We start from the raw sequence: 14668 nt of genomic DNA, 5'->3' as shown, positions 1-14668 counted from the left end.
TAACTACAAGCATGTCTGGAAGTTTTAGTATTTATTTTGAGCAGCCATAAATCCAGCTAAAATGTAGATGGTCTAATTCTGAAAAGAAAACACAAAGAGTAGAAACTGGAAGAAATACAGCCAGGGCTGCCATGCATGTGGACATCTAGAACCTGCTGTAAAGTACAGAGGAAGGGTTACTAGTCTTCCAATATCCGGAATCCTTCCCCATGCCAACCCCACGCCCCCCAGCCTGCTCTCCAACACTGTGCCCTCAGAGCCACTTCTTAGTTTGTCTCTTAAAACAAACTGTTCCTCTGGCCCACTGTCTTGTGATTTTCCTTAGCATTGCTACCCTGCGCCATTAACAGAAATTCATTAACAGACACTGTACCATGAATACTTATCCTGAAACTTTTTCAAAAAAGGAGTGGCCTCTGGGGCAGTTACGCTCAGGGCGTTGTCTCCTCTAATGTTTCTGATCATCCCCCAAAATCTCTGTTTTCAGAGAGAAAATGTTTCTCTACTGTTCCCTCTACTGTTTCACAGGAAACTTCAGGTAGCTTCTTTAGCTCACAAGGCCTCAGTGGATTCTCTCACTTTCCATTTCTTTCAATTAATCAAATCCATTATGATGGCCCAAGTTTAATCCCACCTCCTCCCTGAAGTTCTCCCAGACCACTTTGGGTCTTGCTGACCGTATTTTCCTTTGACCTTCTCTCAGCTCTCACAGGAGTTTTATCCCACAATTTACACTTGCATGCTCTTTTACACAAACTTTTCGCATCATGTAACGTCATGTGTATTAACAATGCCTTCTCAATATTATGAATTCCTTGAGGACCGTGGCCATTTATCATGCTCACTACAGCTCAAAACTTCAAACCAGATAAATTAACTTTTTAAAGGCATATAAAAGGTGCTTATTGTATGACTATCATTGTGCAATCAAAACTAACATCCATGCAAAAAAAAAAAAAAAACAAAGCCTCTTGGAGGTGATGGACTGTTGATGGCACACAGCGTGGTGATGCTTTTATAGAAGTATATTTACGTCCAGGGCGCCTCAGTGGCCCAGTTGGCTAAGTGTTGGATTCTTGGTTTTGGCTCAGGTTGTGATCTCAGGGTCGTGAGATTAAGCCCTGTGTTGGGCCCCATGCTTAGGACTCTCCCCCCCTCTACCCCTCCTGCCTCAAATAAATAACTTTTTTTTTAAGTATATTTATGTCCAAAGTCATCAAGTTGTATACATTAAATTGGTATAGTTTTGTGTATGTCAATCATACCTCAAAGTGTTTTTTTAAAATAATCAAGAACCAAAACTTGATTATTTGTAAAAATAATCAAGAACTGTATCCCAAAACACTAAGGCTAAAAGGTGCACCAGAAGATGAACACTGAGCACAGAATGAAGGCAACATGAAGGCTTCGTGTAAGCAGTGAGAACTCTGACTCCCCTTCAGTTTAGTTCTGCAGATGAGTTAACATTTTGGCAGTAAACAGTGCAGAATGATACAAGAAGAGACCACTGGCAGGGGCATTATTTGCCTATTCCATAAGTTCTAGGATCCACACTTTTTTTTTTTAAAGATTTTTATTTATTAGAGAGAGAGAGAGAGAGAGAAAGTGATCACGAGTTGGGGGCAGAGGCAGAGGGAGAGCGAGAAGCAGACTCACCACTGAGCAGGGAGGCCACTGCGGGGCTCCATCCCACAACCCTGAGATCATGACCTGAGCTGAAGTCAGACGCTTAGCTGACTGAGCCACCCAGGTGCCCCTACATTTATTCTTAACTAAAGACACACATAGACACATGTATATGTTGCCTATGTAGGTAATTATAATTGATGTGTGCTGTAGAGTTACGGCACTAACTAGAAATCTCCCTCAAAATGGACCAAGGAAAACCTTCATCCACCTATCCAAACTGATGATCCCTCCCTATTTTGTCATACAATTCCAAGTCATCATTACTTCTCCTGCTCCCAGATCATTCCATGTCCCTTTGTGATTCACAGGCCTGACCATTTTCTTCTATCAAATCTGAAAACCAGTAACAGGTCTCAGTTCTGCCTCCTTTCTCTTCTCTTCTCTGCCCTTCCCCTACCACCCCTTTCTTTCCTCCTCTTTCTTCTTACTCTGGCAATAGCTTCTTTTCATTGCTGTAGCTATGGCCATGAACGATATCAGAAATCCTCATTTGAGCAGGAATTAAGTAATTTTCAAGAGAAGTGATACATCATAAAATATTCATTATTCTTTAAAAACCCACTATTATTTTCCATCTCAAACTACTACACTTGTTTATGCTCATATGTGCGGGCATAGCTCTACACACTGCAAGTGAGGGTTGTTTCGTCCATCTATGCAGCTACAATGATCCACATCATGCACACAAAACTTGGTCCATTTTGCACATTGTGTGACATGAAGACCTGAATGTAGAAGAAAGTCATTCTTTTTGCTTTTTTTTTGTTGTTGTTCTACATTTGGCATTCTGGCCAACAGTGCAACTGCTCTAATCGCTCCAGCTTTGGAGTGATACAATGCATTAAAGTGGGTTTTATGATTGATTAAATGCTCCAGCTCTGCTACTACATTTAATCAATGGCAGCAACCCAATACAGCTTCATTGGCTATAAGGCATTACAGATTAAGCTTCACACATTTTAGCTATTTCAGAGCAAATTGTAATTTTTGTAACCACAAGATTTTTTGAGGTTCAGAGAGTGACAATTGTTTCTAGGAAAATAGCATGTTCACTTTAATTATTATTAATTACAGTGTTCCACATTATGGTAAGGTATATTTTATGATACTTTGCCATTGCAAAAGCGATAATAATGTTGATTTCACATATATTTCTACAGTTTGGGGAGGTCTTAAAGAAAGTCTGACAGTTCAGTCATCAGACACCAAATTTTCAAGACTCGCAGAGTACGCGGAAAAATTTTCACCTACTTAAATCTTCTACATGAGGCAAATCTCCCTTGGTTCTGCTGACATAAGAGATACTTATTCTCTCTTATGTATTTTTCTAGAATGAAGCAAAGAACATACTTCCCCATTCCAGGACTCATATTTCTTCTCTAAGCAACTGGCCCAGATACATCACATGCTGATTACAATAACAGGCTGTAGCCTTTTGGCCACAACTACTAAGACACCTATGGACCACTGTTTACTGTCCTTTGAAGATACAGCTCAATGTTCTGTTTCTCTTAAAAGCAGGGTCTCTATCATATCATCAAATGTCCTTCATAAGAACTACAACTCCTTGCTCATAGGAAGAATTTAATATATATTTGCAAATATGACCTTTATGGCCTAGAATCCAACAACATCCTGAAAACTTCAAAAGACCACTGAAGACCAAAAAATAATTAAGACAACATCCCTTTTGCTTGTAAAACTAGAAAGTATTCCTGGGGCACCTGGGTGGCTCAATCTGTTTGAGATTCTCTCTCTCCTTCTCCCTCTGCTTCTGCCCTTTCCCCCTACTCTCTTTCTCTAAAATAATAAATAAATCTTAAAAAAAAGAAAAAACTATAATGAATTCTAAGTGAGCTCTTGTATTGTGTTGGTTGCCACTCTTGTTTTAAGGGACAATGCTTCCAGGAGAGGCTACCACCAGAGAAGCCCCAAACACTGAATAACATATTTGTGAATACACCAAAAAAGACTCTTCAGTTTGAAAACCAGAGCTAAAGGGCTGTAACCAATGATCATGAAAAATAACTGATCAGCACTTTCCAAAGCATGAAGACAGTAACAGATAAAGAGGGACTAAGGACCTATTACAGATTGGAAGGATCTGAGGAGAAATTATAATTAAATGCAATGTCAGATTTTGGGTAAGATCCTGAAAGAGAAAAAGAGATATTAGTAAAAAAAAAAGTGATGGAATTCAAATAAATTCTGTAGTTTATTAATAGTATTATATCAAAGTTAATTTCCTGTTTTTGATAATTGGACTACAGTTATGTGAGATGTTAATATTAGGGAAAAGCTGGTGAGCAGTTTAAGAACTCTATTTTTGTTAACTCTTCTGTCAATCTAAAATTAATCCAAAATAAAGGTAGAATAAGTAAAGGTGGGTAGTGAATGCAGTTCCTGGTCATCAATTCCTATAGGACTAGGTCATCAGAATGCTTTTAGATGCAAGCAAATTCAACTTAAATTATCCTAAAGAGGAGTTTTATTGACTTCCTGGAAGTTCACAGGTAGGTGGCCTTCTGGCTTGGTCCCATGGGGATGTCTGCTTTATTTCTGTTCTTCTTTCCGCTTCTCACTATGGATGCTCTTCAGGCTGGATTTTTTCCCTTATAGGGGTGCCAGCAGTCACTGAAGCCAACCTTCATTTGCTTTCTGACAAAGGAGGAGAAACAGACTCTCTTCCTTTCTCATAAGAGCAAGAATCTTTGCAAAGGCCTCCAACCATTTTCTCCTTGAGTCTCACAGGCCAGACTTGAGTCACCTGTGCATTCCCACACCAATGACTGACTGACAAGAGATCAATCACCATGGTCAGTTTAATTGGAAATCATCTTTGAAACTGAGGGTAGATTTTGCCTTTCCTGAACAGCACAACTGCATAAAGAAGAGACAGAAACCTGAGGAAAATTAGATGTTTGTTAGGAAGAAGGAAATGGATGCTTGTTAAAATGAAAATAAATGTTCTTGAAATTTGAAAGAGATCACTATTGAGCATTTAAGATGTACTGCTACTCCACAGGATAGAGAGGACATATGTAGAGAATAGTAACCTAACAGTTGGAACAAGGAAATTCTGTAGTTCAAATGTGTTTCCAGCTGAAAACTAGGTAACTCTGGGTCGGTCAACAATTTACAGATCCTGCATTTCGTTTCTGACAGATCTGCACTCACCCAGTGCAAAGCTCCTCCACTCTAATAACCAGCCTCTTCTAAAATACCTTACATATGCATCTGCTGGCCTCAGGTGTACTTGTCAGGAAGCTATGTTTTATGTTGCTTCCATTGTATCTTCTGGATCGTCAATAATACAAATGCACTCCTTATTCCTGTGGCAGGCTCTCCAACTCTAGAAAATAACTTCCACATTTCTCCTATTCATCACACTGAATGAGGTTGTTTTTCGGCTTCTCATATGCCTAGTCACCCCCTGGACCACCATGTTCTCTCACTGGCACCCACCTCCACGTTCGAGCTCAGTAAAAGCAGCACAGTTGGGCTACAGTTTGCAGGAGATCAGAACACTATATTAATTAATGCAGCCTCACGTTATGCGCTTAATGTGTTAACATTATTTCATATTAAGTTCCTTGGGGGGTGTGGAGGAATGAGTTCCCAGATAATAAACTGCCTAAATGTGCTGAATAATGATACAAATGTCACTTCCATTCTTCTTCCCACCAACTCCTGCTTAGTGGCCTCCTGAGTGTAATAATAATAAAGCAAAGTTAAGGAGAAAGTTGGGGGAGAACTTAGCAGATGTTTAGCCTATTTGAGCCAAGGGAGAAGCTCTCCTATTGAGGCCCCAAACAGCCTTCAAACTGCAATAAAATAAACCTTGTTATTGTAGCTGAAGGAATCAGCCTGAGTTATTGCCCTACAGGCATTAGGAATTAGAATATGCATCAATTTATTCTGTGGCCTTGAGAGGAGTTCTAACTCAATCTGTGAGAGCAGAGGTGAGAGGGAGAGATAAGAAAATCGTTACATCCAGCAAATCCCCATCTCTCACCCAGCACACTAACAACACGTGTCCTTCACACAAACATGGCTTCCGGACAGAACTGCTTTGACCAGAGAATAAAAGTCTTGGTCTCACAAAGCCAAACAATCTGTTCCTACCTAGACCAAGAATTCCTCCTCTTTCTCCCAAAACAGAGTTCTAGAGATGGTCTGCTCTACACTACTTGGATTGACCAGAGAGCTTGATGGGCTGGGACAGTCCCAACTGATACCAGCTGTTCTGCTGTCAATATAAACAGAGACCCCTTTCATCCTCAAAAGTCTGAACTTGAACAAATTATATGGTTATTTGATAACAGCATATAAAGTTTTAAATCAGGATATTGGAAGTCCCAAATGAAAGTCTTAACACCCAATAAAGGCCCTTATGAAGTACAGGTTGATTGCAATATAATCTCCATTAGGCAGATGAGACAGTGACACCCAATGTCCTACAATCTGGTCACAGTAGGACCAGCTGTAGAACTCAGGTCATGTCAGTCTTAAAATTTTTTGCTAGAAAATATTGTTGGTGGCCATTTGTGCTACCCCTCTTTCTTCCTGAAGCCAAAATGAAAGGGAAGACAAGGGAAGCTAAGGAGACCCTGTTTTTTCCTCTATACACACTGTTTTTCAGAGTTCTTTCTTCTTTATAATGTATGAGATATGATTTAAAGAAACATTAAGTATTTTTTTTCCTCTAATTTATAAGCCACCATTATTTTTTTTTAAAGTAATGCATATAACTAAAGAACACCTGGCAGGTACAGAAAACATAGAAAGAAAAATGTTGAGTCTCAGAACAGGTGGGTAGAGTGTATATGAAGAAGAAAGTCAAATTTTGTTTGTTTAGAATCATACTTTTAATCTGTTCACTCTTCCTAGAACATCCTTTCTGCTTTTCTACATTAATCAACATCTTCATATGCTCCTAAAATCCCTTTGAAATGTTTCCTAAGAGCCCTGGTCCACAGTCACCCCTCTCCCTCTACTGGGTCTTAACCACTTATTTTATACATGGTATATACTCCTTTCTCGCTTTCTATCACTTATTGTAAACCTTTCTCTCCAAATGGACTCACACTTCTCCAAGGAATGCAGTCCTGTCTTATACCTCTTTGTATCCTTGGGATTTAGGCTTCATGGATCATGTTGAAGGGCTATCTTTCTAATTGTAGTTTATGACAATGACCACCAGCATGATGATGCTATCAGATGGGTTTCCAACTGATTGTTGAGTCTTTGCACATACACTGCCTTCACTGTGTTTGATTATTAGCCTTGATCACATATCTTAAAGGACTTTTAAATCCTGTAAATAATACCTGTGTCCCCTCATAGAAAATTACATTCAGGCCTAGAGCTTCTCAGATATAGAAAGATGTTGACAAATTGCTGCAAATTCAGTGGAGAGTTGCTGGATTGATTAAGGAGATGCAGGACTTGATTTATGAGCAAACATTAAAAGAACTAAATATGTATAGCTCAGTTCCACAGCGATTCAGAGTGGGCCTAGGGGATCTGACAACCGTGTATTAGTAGCCAGAGGATGAAAACAGCATTGCAAGAAGAACCACTTAAATTAGGCAAAGGGCCTTTGGTGACACTCACCAGGGATTTTAATTACTGGGGAATAAATGTCCTGATATATGAATTCAGTGCTTCTCAAACTTTCATGTGCACACAAATCACCTAGGGATCTTGTTAAAATGCAGATTCTGATCTGGTGAGTCAGAGACTCTACATTTCTGGTAAGCTTCTAAGTGGTCCAGAGACAAAAGGCACTCAGGCAAGCCTCTTTTCTTTTAGAATTGTACAGTGTTGTTTAATTACAGAGTATAATAATAAGGGATATGGGCTGTTGAGCCTAATAAAGTACCCTGGAACCCACAGAGGGAGCTGGGACACAAACTGGACAAGCAGGGCAGGGAAAGGGTTCCTTCTCCCCTGGAGTTCATCTGCCCCTTTTGGCATCCATACAGGGCCCACCTACTGTGATTAACAACCCAGGCCCATTGCCTCTGCCTTATTTATCTTTCCACTTGTACCAGATGACAGCATACAAAGCATAGCTACTGCCAAGTTATGTTTGTAGGCTACCAGAAAGTTCTTTTTTGCTTCCAAAAGAACTTCCCCACCTTTTGATTAATGCCTGGAATTCTACAGCTGGCGCTTCATTCTTTTAGCTTAAAACTCCCATCCCCATCATAATGGAAACCCCATCTGCTATTTGTACTTTAGTGTGCAACACTTAATTCTTCCCTGGTAAATTTTAATAGAGGACAGTAAGACGTCCTAAGGGCAGTAGGTACTGGGGGAGTAGACAAGGATGAAGAATGTGAGGACCACCCACCCACTTCACACAAAACAGTGATGTCCAAAGAAGAGAAGCCACTTTGCCAAGGTCACCTACTTCCTTGTTGCTTAAATCTAGACATCCAGCTTTGCAGGCCAGTATTCTTTTCCAATCCACCAAGTCGTCTTCTCTCCTCTCCTAGAAATCTGCAATATTCCATTTTTTATCTGTTTCAGGCTGTAAGCATAATTGAGGGGCTTCTTCCAGCCCTTGGAACAAGTCATTGATGGACAGTTTTCTCACTCGAATTATGCTTAATCAGATAATTTAAAGATAATGTTTCTTTCATCAGATATAACCCCTAAACAGATGAGCTTCAGTTTATTATAACCAAAGCAACTGAAATGGAAAATGGGAAGGTAAGCCCAGCTGCTTCCCATCAAGCAGCTCAAGGAGACTTTGAGTAACTCACTAATTACTGAATGACACATTATCTCATCTCTATGCATATGATCAGTCCAAAGAGCACCGTAAGGACACTTTGCCCCCATCCCATCCCACCCTCTCATGCACCCTATGTTTCTTTCCATTTAATGCCCCGAATTATTACATCCCCCACTGTCCTAAGTTTTCACACATCACCCAACTCTTATGTGCATCTTCCAATTTGATCATAATGACCTTTAAGTGTTATTATTTTTTTCCATTTTTAGGCTGAAGAAATTGGCTCACCAAAGAACTTAATGCCATACCCAATGTCGCAATCTGAAGTTTGGACTCTGGCCTTTGGATTTAAAATCTTGTTATTTTTTCACCAACATACAACTCCCACAAACCAGTTCTTTCAGTGCCAGGATAAGTTCAGAACTTGTTGCTTTTCCCTAATAAAGTAGACTTTACTGAGTCATGATAAAATATGGATTTTGTGTATTCTTATGTGATTCTATGATTTTATCTGTTTTTCTAAGCTGTCTCCCACCTATAGTACATTCATTAGCAGATGATGATAAAGCTTCAAGTAAATGGAATTGAAATAATCAGAGCTGACAAACAGTGTTTTCTTCAATTCAGTGGGTTATGAGAAAGAAGCAGAAAGAAAACCAAATGGAGCAATTTTACTTCAAAAATCCAGTGCAAATCCTCAAGTCATTATGAATTCAGTGTGAACTCTTCATTTTCTGTCTCTATCTTTAGTACAGAACACTGAGAATTCATCGCCACTAAGATGTCGCCAAGGCTCTAAGATTCCTCGTCTGCAGAGACCAAGTCAATCATGTTCAATATGCTCTCCTTTCTGAGACATAAAACAAATGTGGACACAAAGACAATGCCCAACAAGAAAGTCTGACAAAAATGTGTTAATCTGGTTCAGATTCTTCATTCCTTATGAGCTGTAACTGATGATATTACCACCACCTATAGGTCCTGCTTAACTGAGTCTTTACTGTCATTCCTATTTTCTTTTCTTAAATTGGCTACTAGGACTGAAAATACCAAAGCAGTCCCACCTCCTTTCATTGGGATGATCTTTTGGATCAGTGACACAAAGCCTAACCATCACTTAAGGACCATCTCCTATTCTACTCAGAGCTATATAGATAATATCAACCTCTTTCCAGTTAACTCAAACTGGCAATGTTTAGGTACTGGCATAGAGTAGCAGTTTTTTTTTAACTCTATGTGCTTTTTCTATGTATTTTTTAAACATATATGAGCCTTTTTAAAAGATTTTTATTTATTTATTTGAGAGAGAGAGAGCGAGCGAGCACAAGCAGAGCTAACGGCAGGCAGAGGGAGAAGCAGGCTCCCCGCTGAGCAAGGAACCTGATGCGGGGCTCAATCCCAAGACCTGAGCCAAAGGCAGATGCTTAATTGAGTCACCCAGGAGCCCCTATATGACCTTTTAATTAAAGAACTGAGCAGTGATAATATTTATGTTTATTATACATTTTAGTTGTCTTACCTTATTTTTGAGGTATATCTGAGTAACTAAAAGTTTTTAGTGCCTAGAAAGAGGGATAAAAATAAAACCAGGGTGGAATAGGCAGCACACAGTTCCAAACAAACATATACTGGAGTACACTGGAAAAAATGACATCAAAGAGGGTGGCCAGGACTAGATATGAAGATAGCAAAGCAAGGTTCTGTATCTGAGAATGAAAATGATAGAGTCAGAGACCATGTGAAAATCTCAAACTAAAAGTTACCCCCAAAACGCCATTACATATACAAATGGCTATAATGAAAATGACTGTCACTACTAAATGTCAGCAAAGTTTGAGGTAACAAACTCTCATATATTGCCTACAATAGTGTAAAAGGGTATAACTAAGTTGGAAGACTATGTCAGTATCTAATAAACATTAATATACCCTTTGACATAGAAATTCCACTCCTAATTTTATACCCAAGAGAAATGAATTCATTTGGCCACCAAAAGACACACACAACACTCATAATAGTTTTATTTAAAATAACCAAAACCAGGAAGTAATCCAAATGTCAACAAGAAAATGGACATATAAATGGCAGTATTTTCATACAATGGAATTTTATATAGGAAAAAAAACAGATATAGTCAACAATATAGGTGATTTCTTTACACAGTATGTTGAAAGAAAGAATTTATAATGTATGATAGAATTATATGAAAGAAGCCAGGGCAGTGGATCTGGGGCAGGGATGGGTTGGGGTGAAAAGGTTACCCATGAGAAAAGAGCATGCGAGAGTCTTCTAGGGTACTAGAAATGTGCCTTAACTTCTGATTATCTGGGTGTATATGTGTAAAAATTCATTGAGTTTTACCCATAATGGCAGTGTACTTTATGTACTTTACTATGCATACCACACACTGTTATGCCACAATTTTCAACAACCATCTGAAGGTAACAGTAATTCTAACACAGGAACTGAGTAGAATCCACATTCTCTTCCCATCTTTGCTTTCCGGCTTCCTTTGGAGGCTCAAGTCCCAATTTAGGGAGAGAAATTCCAAGCCCTTAAAGACAAAGACCCTGGTCAGAATGCCAGACAACAAATGCCTCAACACATTCCTAATCCTTCAATTGTCTTCATCAGAAGCCATTTGGCTAATGAGCCAGATTTCTCACAGAGCATAAGTGCATATCAGACAAATGCCCACTGGCCAATGAGTAAGACTACAATAATTTGTCTTTCTTATGGGTATTATGCATATGTATAACTTTTATCACCAATGCAAATTTTTCTTTACTCACTGCATCTCCATTTCCCTGTTTTAAAACTGTAAAATTTGGTAATTTGCCATGGGAATTCAGGATACTTGTGAAAATGAATAATGTTCCATTATATTTTAATCACCTTTTATATGGGTTTTTATTTCTCATCTGTGGATTGCTAGTCTATTAAAAATTAGTCTAGAAGAAAATTAAAAATCCTTAGAAAGAGACAGGACCAGAATAAGACTTCTTCTTAAAAAAGGAAAAAAAACGACCTCCCACCCTCTCTTCTATCATGTTTAAGGTAAAACTGAACAGACAACAATTGTTTGGCATAATCTCTGGGCAAGGTGCCAGACTCAACAAGGTAGTAGAATGAACAAATAAGTCTTAAAGGATAAATATAGCCTGATAAATATTTTATCATGGGAAAAATCACCTGGAGAGATCACAATGATTTTTGGACACTGATGTTGCTTAGAATATTATACCATTAATTGAGAATATATTATTAATAGTGTAACTATTACACTATCAATATTTAATACATAAATAAATTACTAATAATATACTATATTAATATAATCATATCAATACTATGATTGAATATATTATATTAATGTAATACCATTATATTATTTGCACTATTAACTGCTATTGATTCAAAAACTAGGATCTTTCTAACAATTATTCTGAGAATCAAACATCAGTGACAGCCAAAGTAGTATCTTCAACTATGTTTAAAAAAAAAATACACAAGTTATTTCCATCATAAACTTCATTTTAGAACCACTCTTTCCTCAAAGATCTGTCACTTACAATACCAATCTCTTTCAAGTCCAAAGCTAGCCTGCTTAAGCTCAAATTACTGTTGCTTATTATTCAAAACATGCAACATCACATTTCACTGTATTTATTGACATAAATATTACATTTTGGGGGGACCTAGGTAGCTCAGTTGGCCAAGCATCCAACTCTTGATTTTGGCTCAGGTCATGATCTCAGGGTCCTGGGATTGAGCCCTGTTATGGGCCCTGCGCTAAGTAGGGAGCCTGCTTGGATTCTTTCTCCCCCTACCCACCATCTCGCCACATCCCCCCCTCCACCCCGTGTTCTTACTCTCTCTCTCTCAAATAAACAGTTTTAAAAAATATTACATTTATATTTCTACAACCCATCATAACCACTATATGATCATTTTATGACAATTACAAAAAAATAAAAAGAGACTGAACCTGAATATCACCAATGCAAAGGTATTGAAATCAACCCATGCCTCCACGTCAAAATACTTTATTCACCAAACTTATACTGAACTCTTACTAGATGCCAGGCTCTGTCCTGATTTTTAGGAAAGCAATGGTAAGAATGGAGTTCGCAGTGAAGAGAGACTTCAATCAAAGTATCACAGTATTAAGTGCATAATTACAAACAGAGATAAAGAAATAGGACCTGATGAGAGAATGCTCTAGAATGAAGTTTCCAAAACTGACAGTTGAGCATAGATCCGAGGATAGGGACAGGCCAGAGGCTTGGGACTGAAAGCATTTCAGATAGAGAGGTGGGCACAAGCAAGCCCTGAACCAGGAGGAGCAGAGACTTTTAGGGAACTAAAAGACAAATGATCCTAGAGGACAGACAGTAAGGAAGAGAGCAGATTAAGAAGTGGCTAGGGAGACTTCAAGAGGTGGGTGAAGGATGTTTCAGTTTCTATTGCAAAGGCACACCATAGGGAAATCTTAGAAGAACATGGCTGGAGAGCCTGGGTAGCTTTGTCGGTTGAGTGTCCTACTTATGATTTCGACTCAGGTCATGATACCAGGGTCCTGAGACTGAGCCCCGTGTTGGGCTCTGCACTCAGCAAGGAGTCTGCTACTCTCCCTTGCTCTCTCTACCATTCTCCCCCCTCTTTCTCAAATAAATAGTGTTTTTTTTTAAAGCACATGGTTTACAAGATCATGGCAACATTAAAATGAATAAGTGAATGAATGAATGAATGAATGAATCCCAACCAACCAATCACTCATGCTACAGTATGGAAGACAAATTGAAGTCAGGTGGATACAAGAACATCATCAGTGCACTGTCAGAGTCCAGAAGACAGACAAGAATGTTTTGGTGACATTATCACCACAGTGGTTTTAAGTCCAGAGACCCTACAAACCTAATGCCCAAGTACAGATTTTAAATGCATTGTCCACTAGGAAGAACAAGAGCTCTTTAGAGAATGGTGGATTCCAGGGCTGAGGCTGGGAAAATGGATTACAGCTCCTTAAACAAGACTCCATAGTCTAATCTTATTACTAAGGAAAGAAAGGAAAAGAAGGGAAAGGAAAGACAGAGAAATAAGTTTCTTCTTCATAGACAGACTAGCTAATCAATGTAGAAAGAATGTTAGGATTAGAAAATTAACATTTTGCAATCACCTTAATAATAATTGTTTCAGGCAAGAATTCAGTGAATGCTAGACATTTCACCTACTACAGTGAAATTAGACAAGTACCCAGGCTTTTATAGCCTCAAATATCTTCTGACAAGATACTTATGGATTACAAACTAAAAAATAGTAACTTTACAGTGGAATCACCTAGAAGACACCATCTTGAGTAACAAATGTTAACATTAGCAGTCATGGGACAGATTCAGATCACATGCCTCCCAAAGGAATGCACTAGGAACACAACAAGCTCACTTCTGCGGTATTCCTGCCCAAAATGCATAACCTGAATCTAAGTATGAGAAAACACCAAACAAACCTAAACTGGAGGGCAATCTACAAAATAATTGACCTGTATTTTTAAAATTTTCTGTATTATTTTTTCAAAATACAAAATGTTACTTCATGACATTTAATTGTCATGAAATAAAAAGATGTAGAACTGATTTGAATTAAAGGAGACTAAAGAAACAAGTGAAATGTGATATATAATCCAGGATTTTCTTTGACTATAAAGGACATTATTGGGACAAAGAGTAAATTCTCACTAAGGTTTATAGATAATATTACTGTAACAATGTTAATATCCTGATATTGACTGTACTCGGGGTATGTAAGCAAATTCCTTACTTTTACAAAACACCCGTATTTCAGAGTTAAAAGAGCACGTGTCTACAATACAGAGAGGAAACAAAAATCATAAAGCAAATATGCCAACACGTTCGCAGTTGGGAAATCTGTGTGAAGGGTATATGGGACTTTTTTTCCCCTTCCAATTTTTCTTTAAGTCCAAAACAAGGTGAAAATAAAAAGTTAACATAAAAAAACAAAAAACAAAAAACAGAAGGCCCGAAAAAAAAAGTGTGGGTTTGACTCCTGGCTTTCCCACATATTAGCTGTATGATCTTGAGCAAGTTACTTAACCTGTCCGTGCTTCACTTTTATCATCTATAACATGTGAGCTGTTTCCCTTCTGTGGTTTTTTATGAGAATTAAATATTACATGTAAAATGCTCAATTTATTACTAGGGTTGAGGCAATGGT

General features: G+C 38.3%; 1 long non-coding RNA gene across 1 annotated transcript in view; it reads left to right on the top strand.

Annotated features, from left to right (window-relative positions):
• Positions 1-8870, top strand: part of LOC117796065 — a 54704-nt gene extending 45834 nt beyond the window's left edge. Inside the window, exon 3 of the long non-coding RNA XR_004620409.1 lies at positions 8704-8870. This is a non-coding gene — a long non-coding RNA (uncharacterized LOC117796065). The remainder of the gene's footprint in view (positions 1-8703) is intronic.
• Positions 8871-14668: the final 5798 nt, after the last annotated feature.

This window comes from Ailuropoda melanoleuca, chromosome 14 (assembly GCF_002007445.2).
Source record: "Ailuropoda melanoleuca isolate Jingjing chromosome 14, ASM200744v2, whole genome shotgun sequence".
Lineage (NCBI taxonomy): Eukaryota > Metazoa > Chordata > Mammalia > Carnivora > Ursidae > Ailuropoda > Ailuropoda melanoleuca.
Note: the sequence above shows the minus strand (reverse complement) of the source record. Positions and strands in the feature narration are given on the sequence as shown.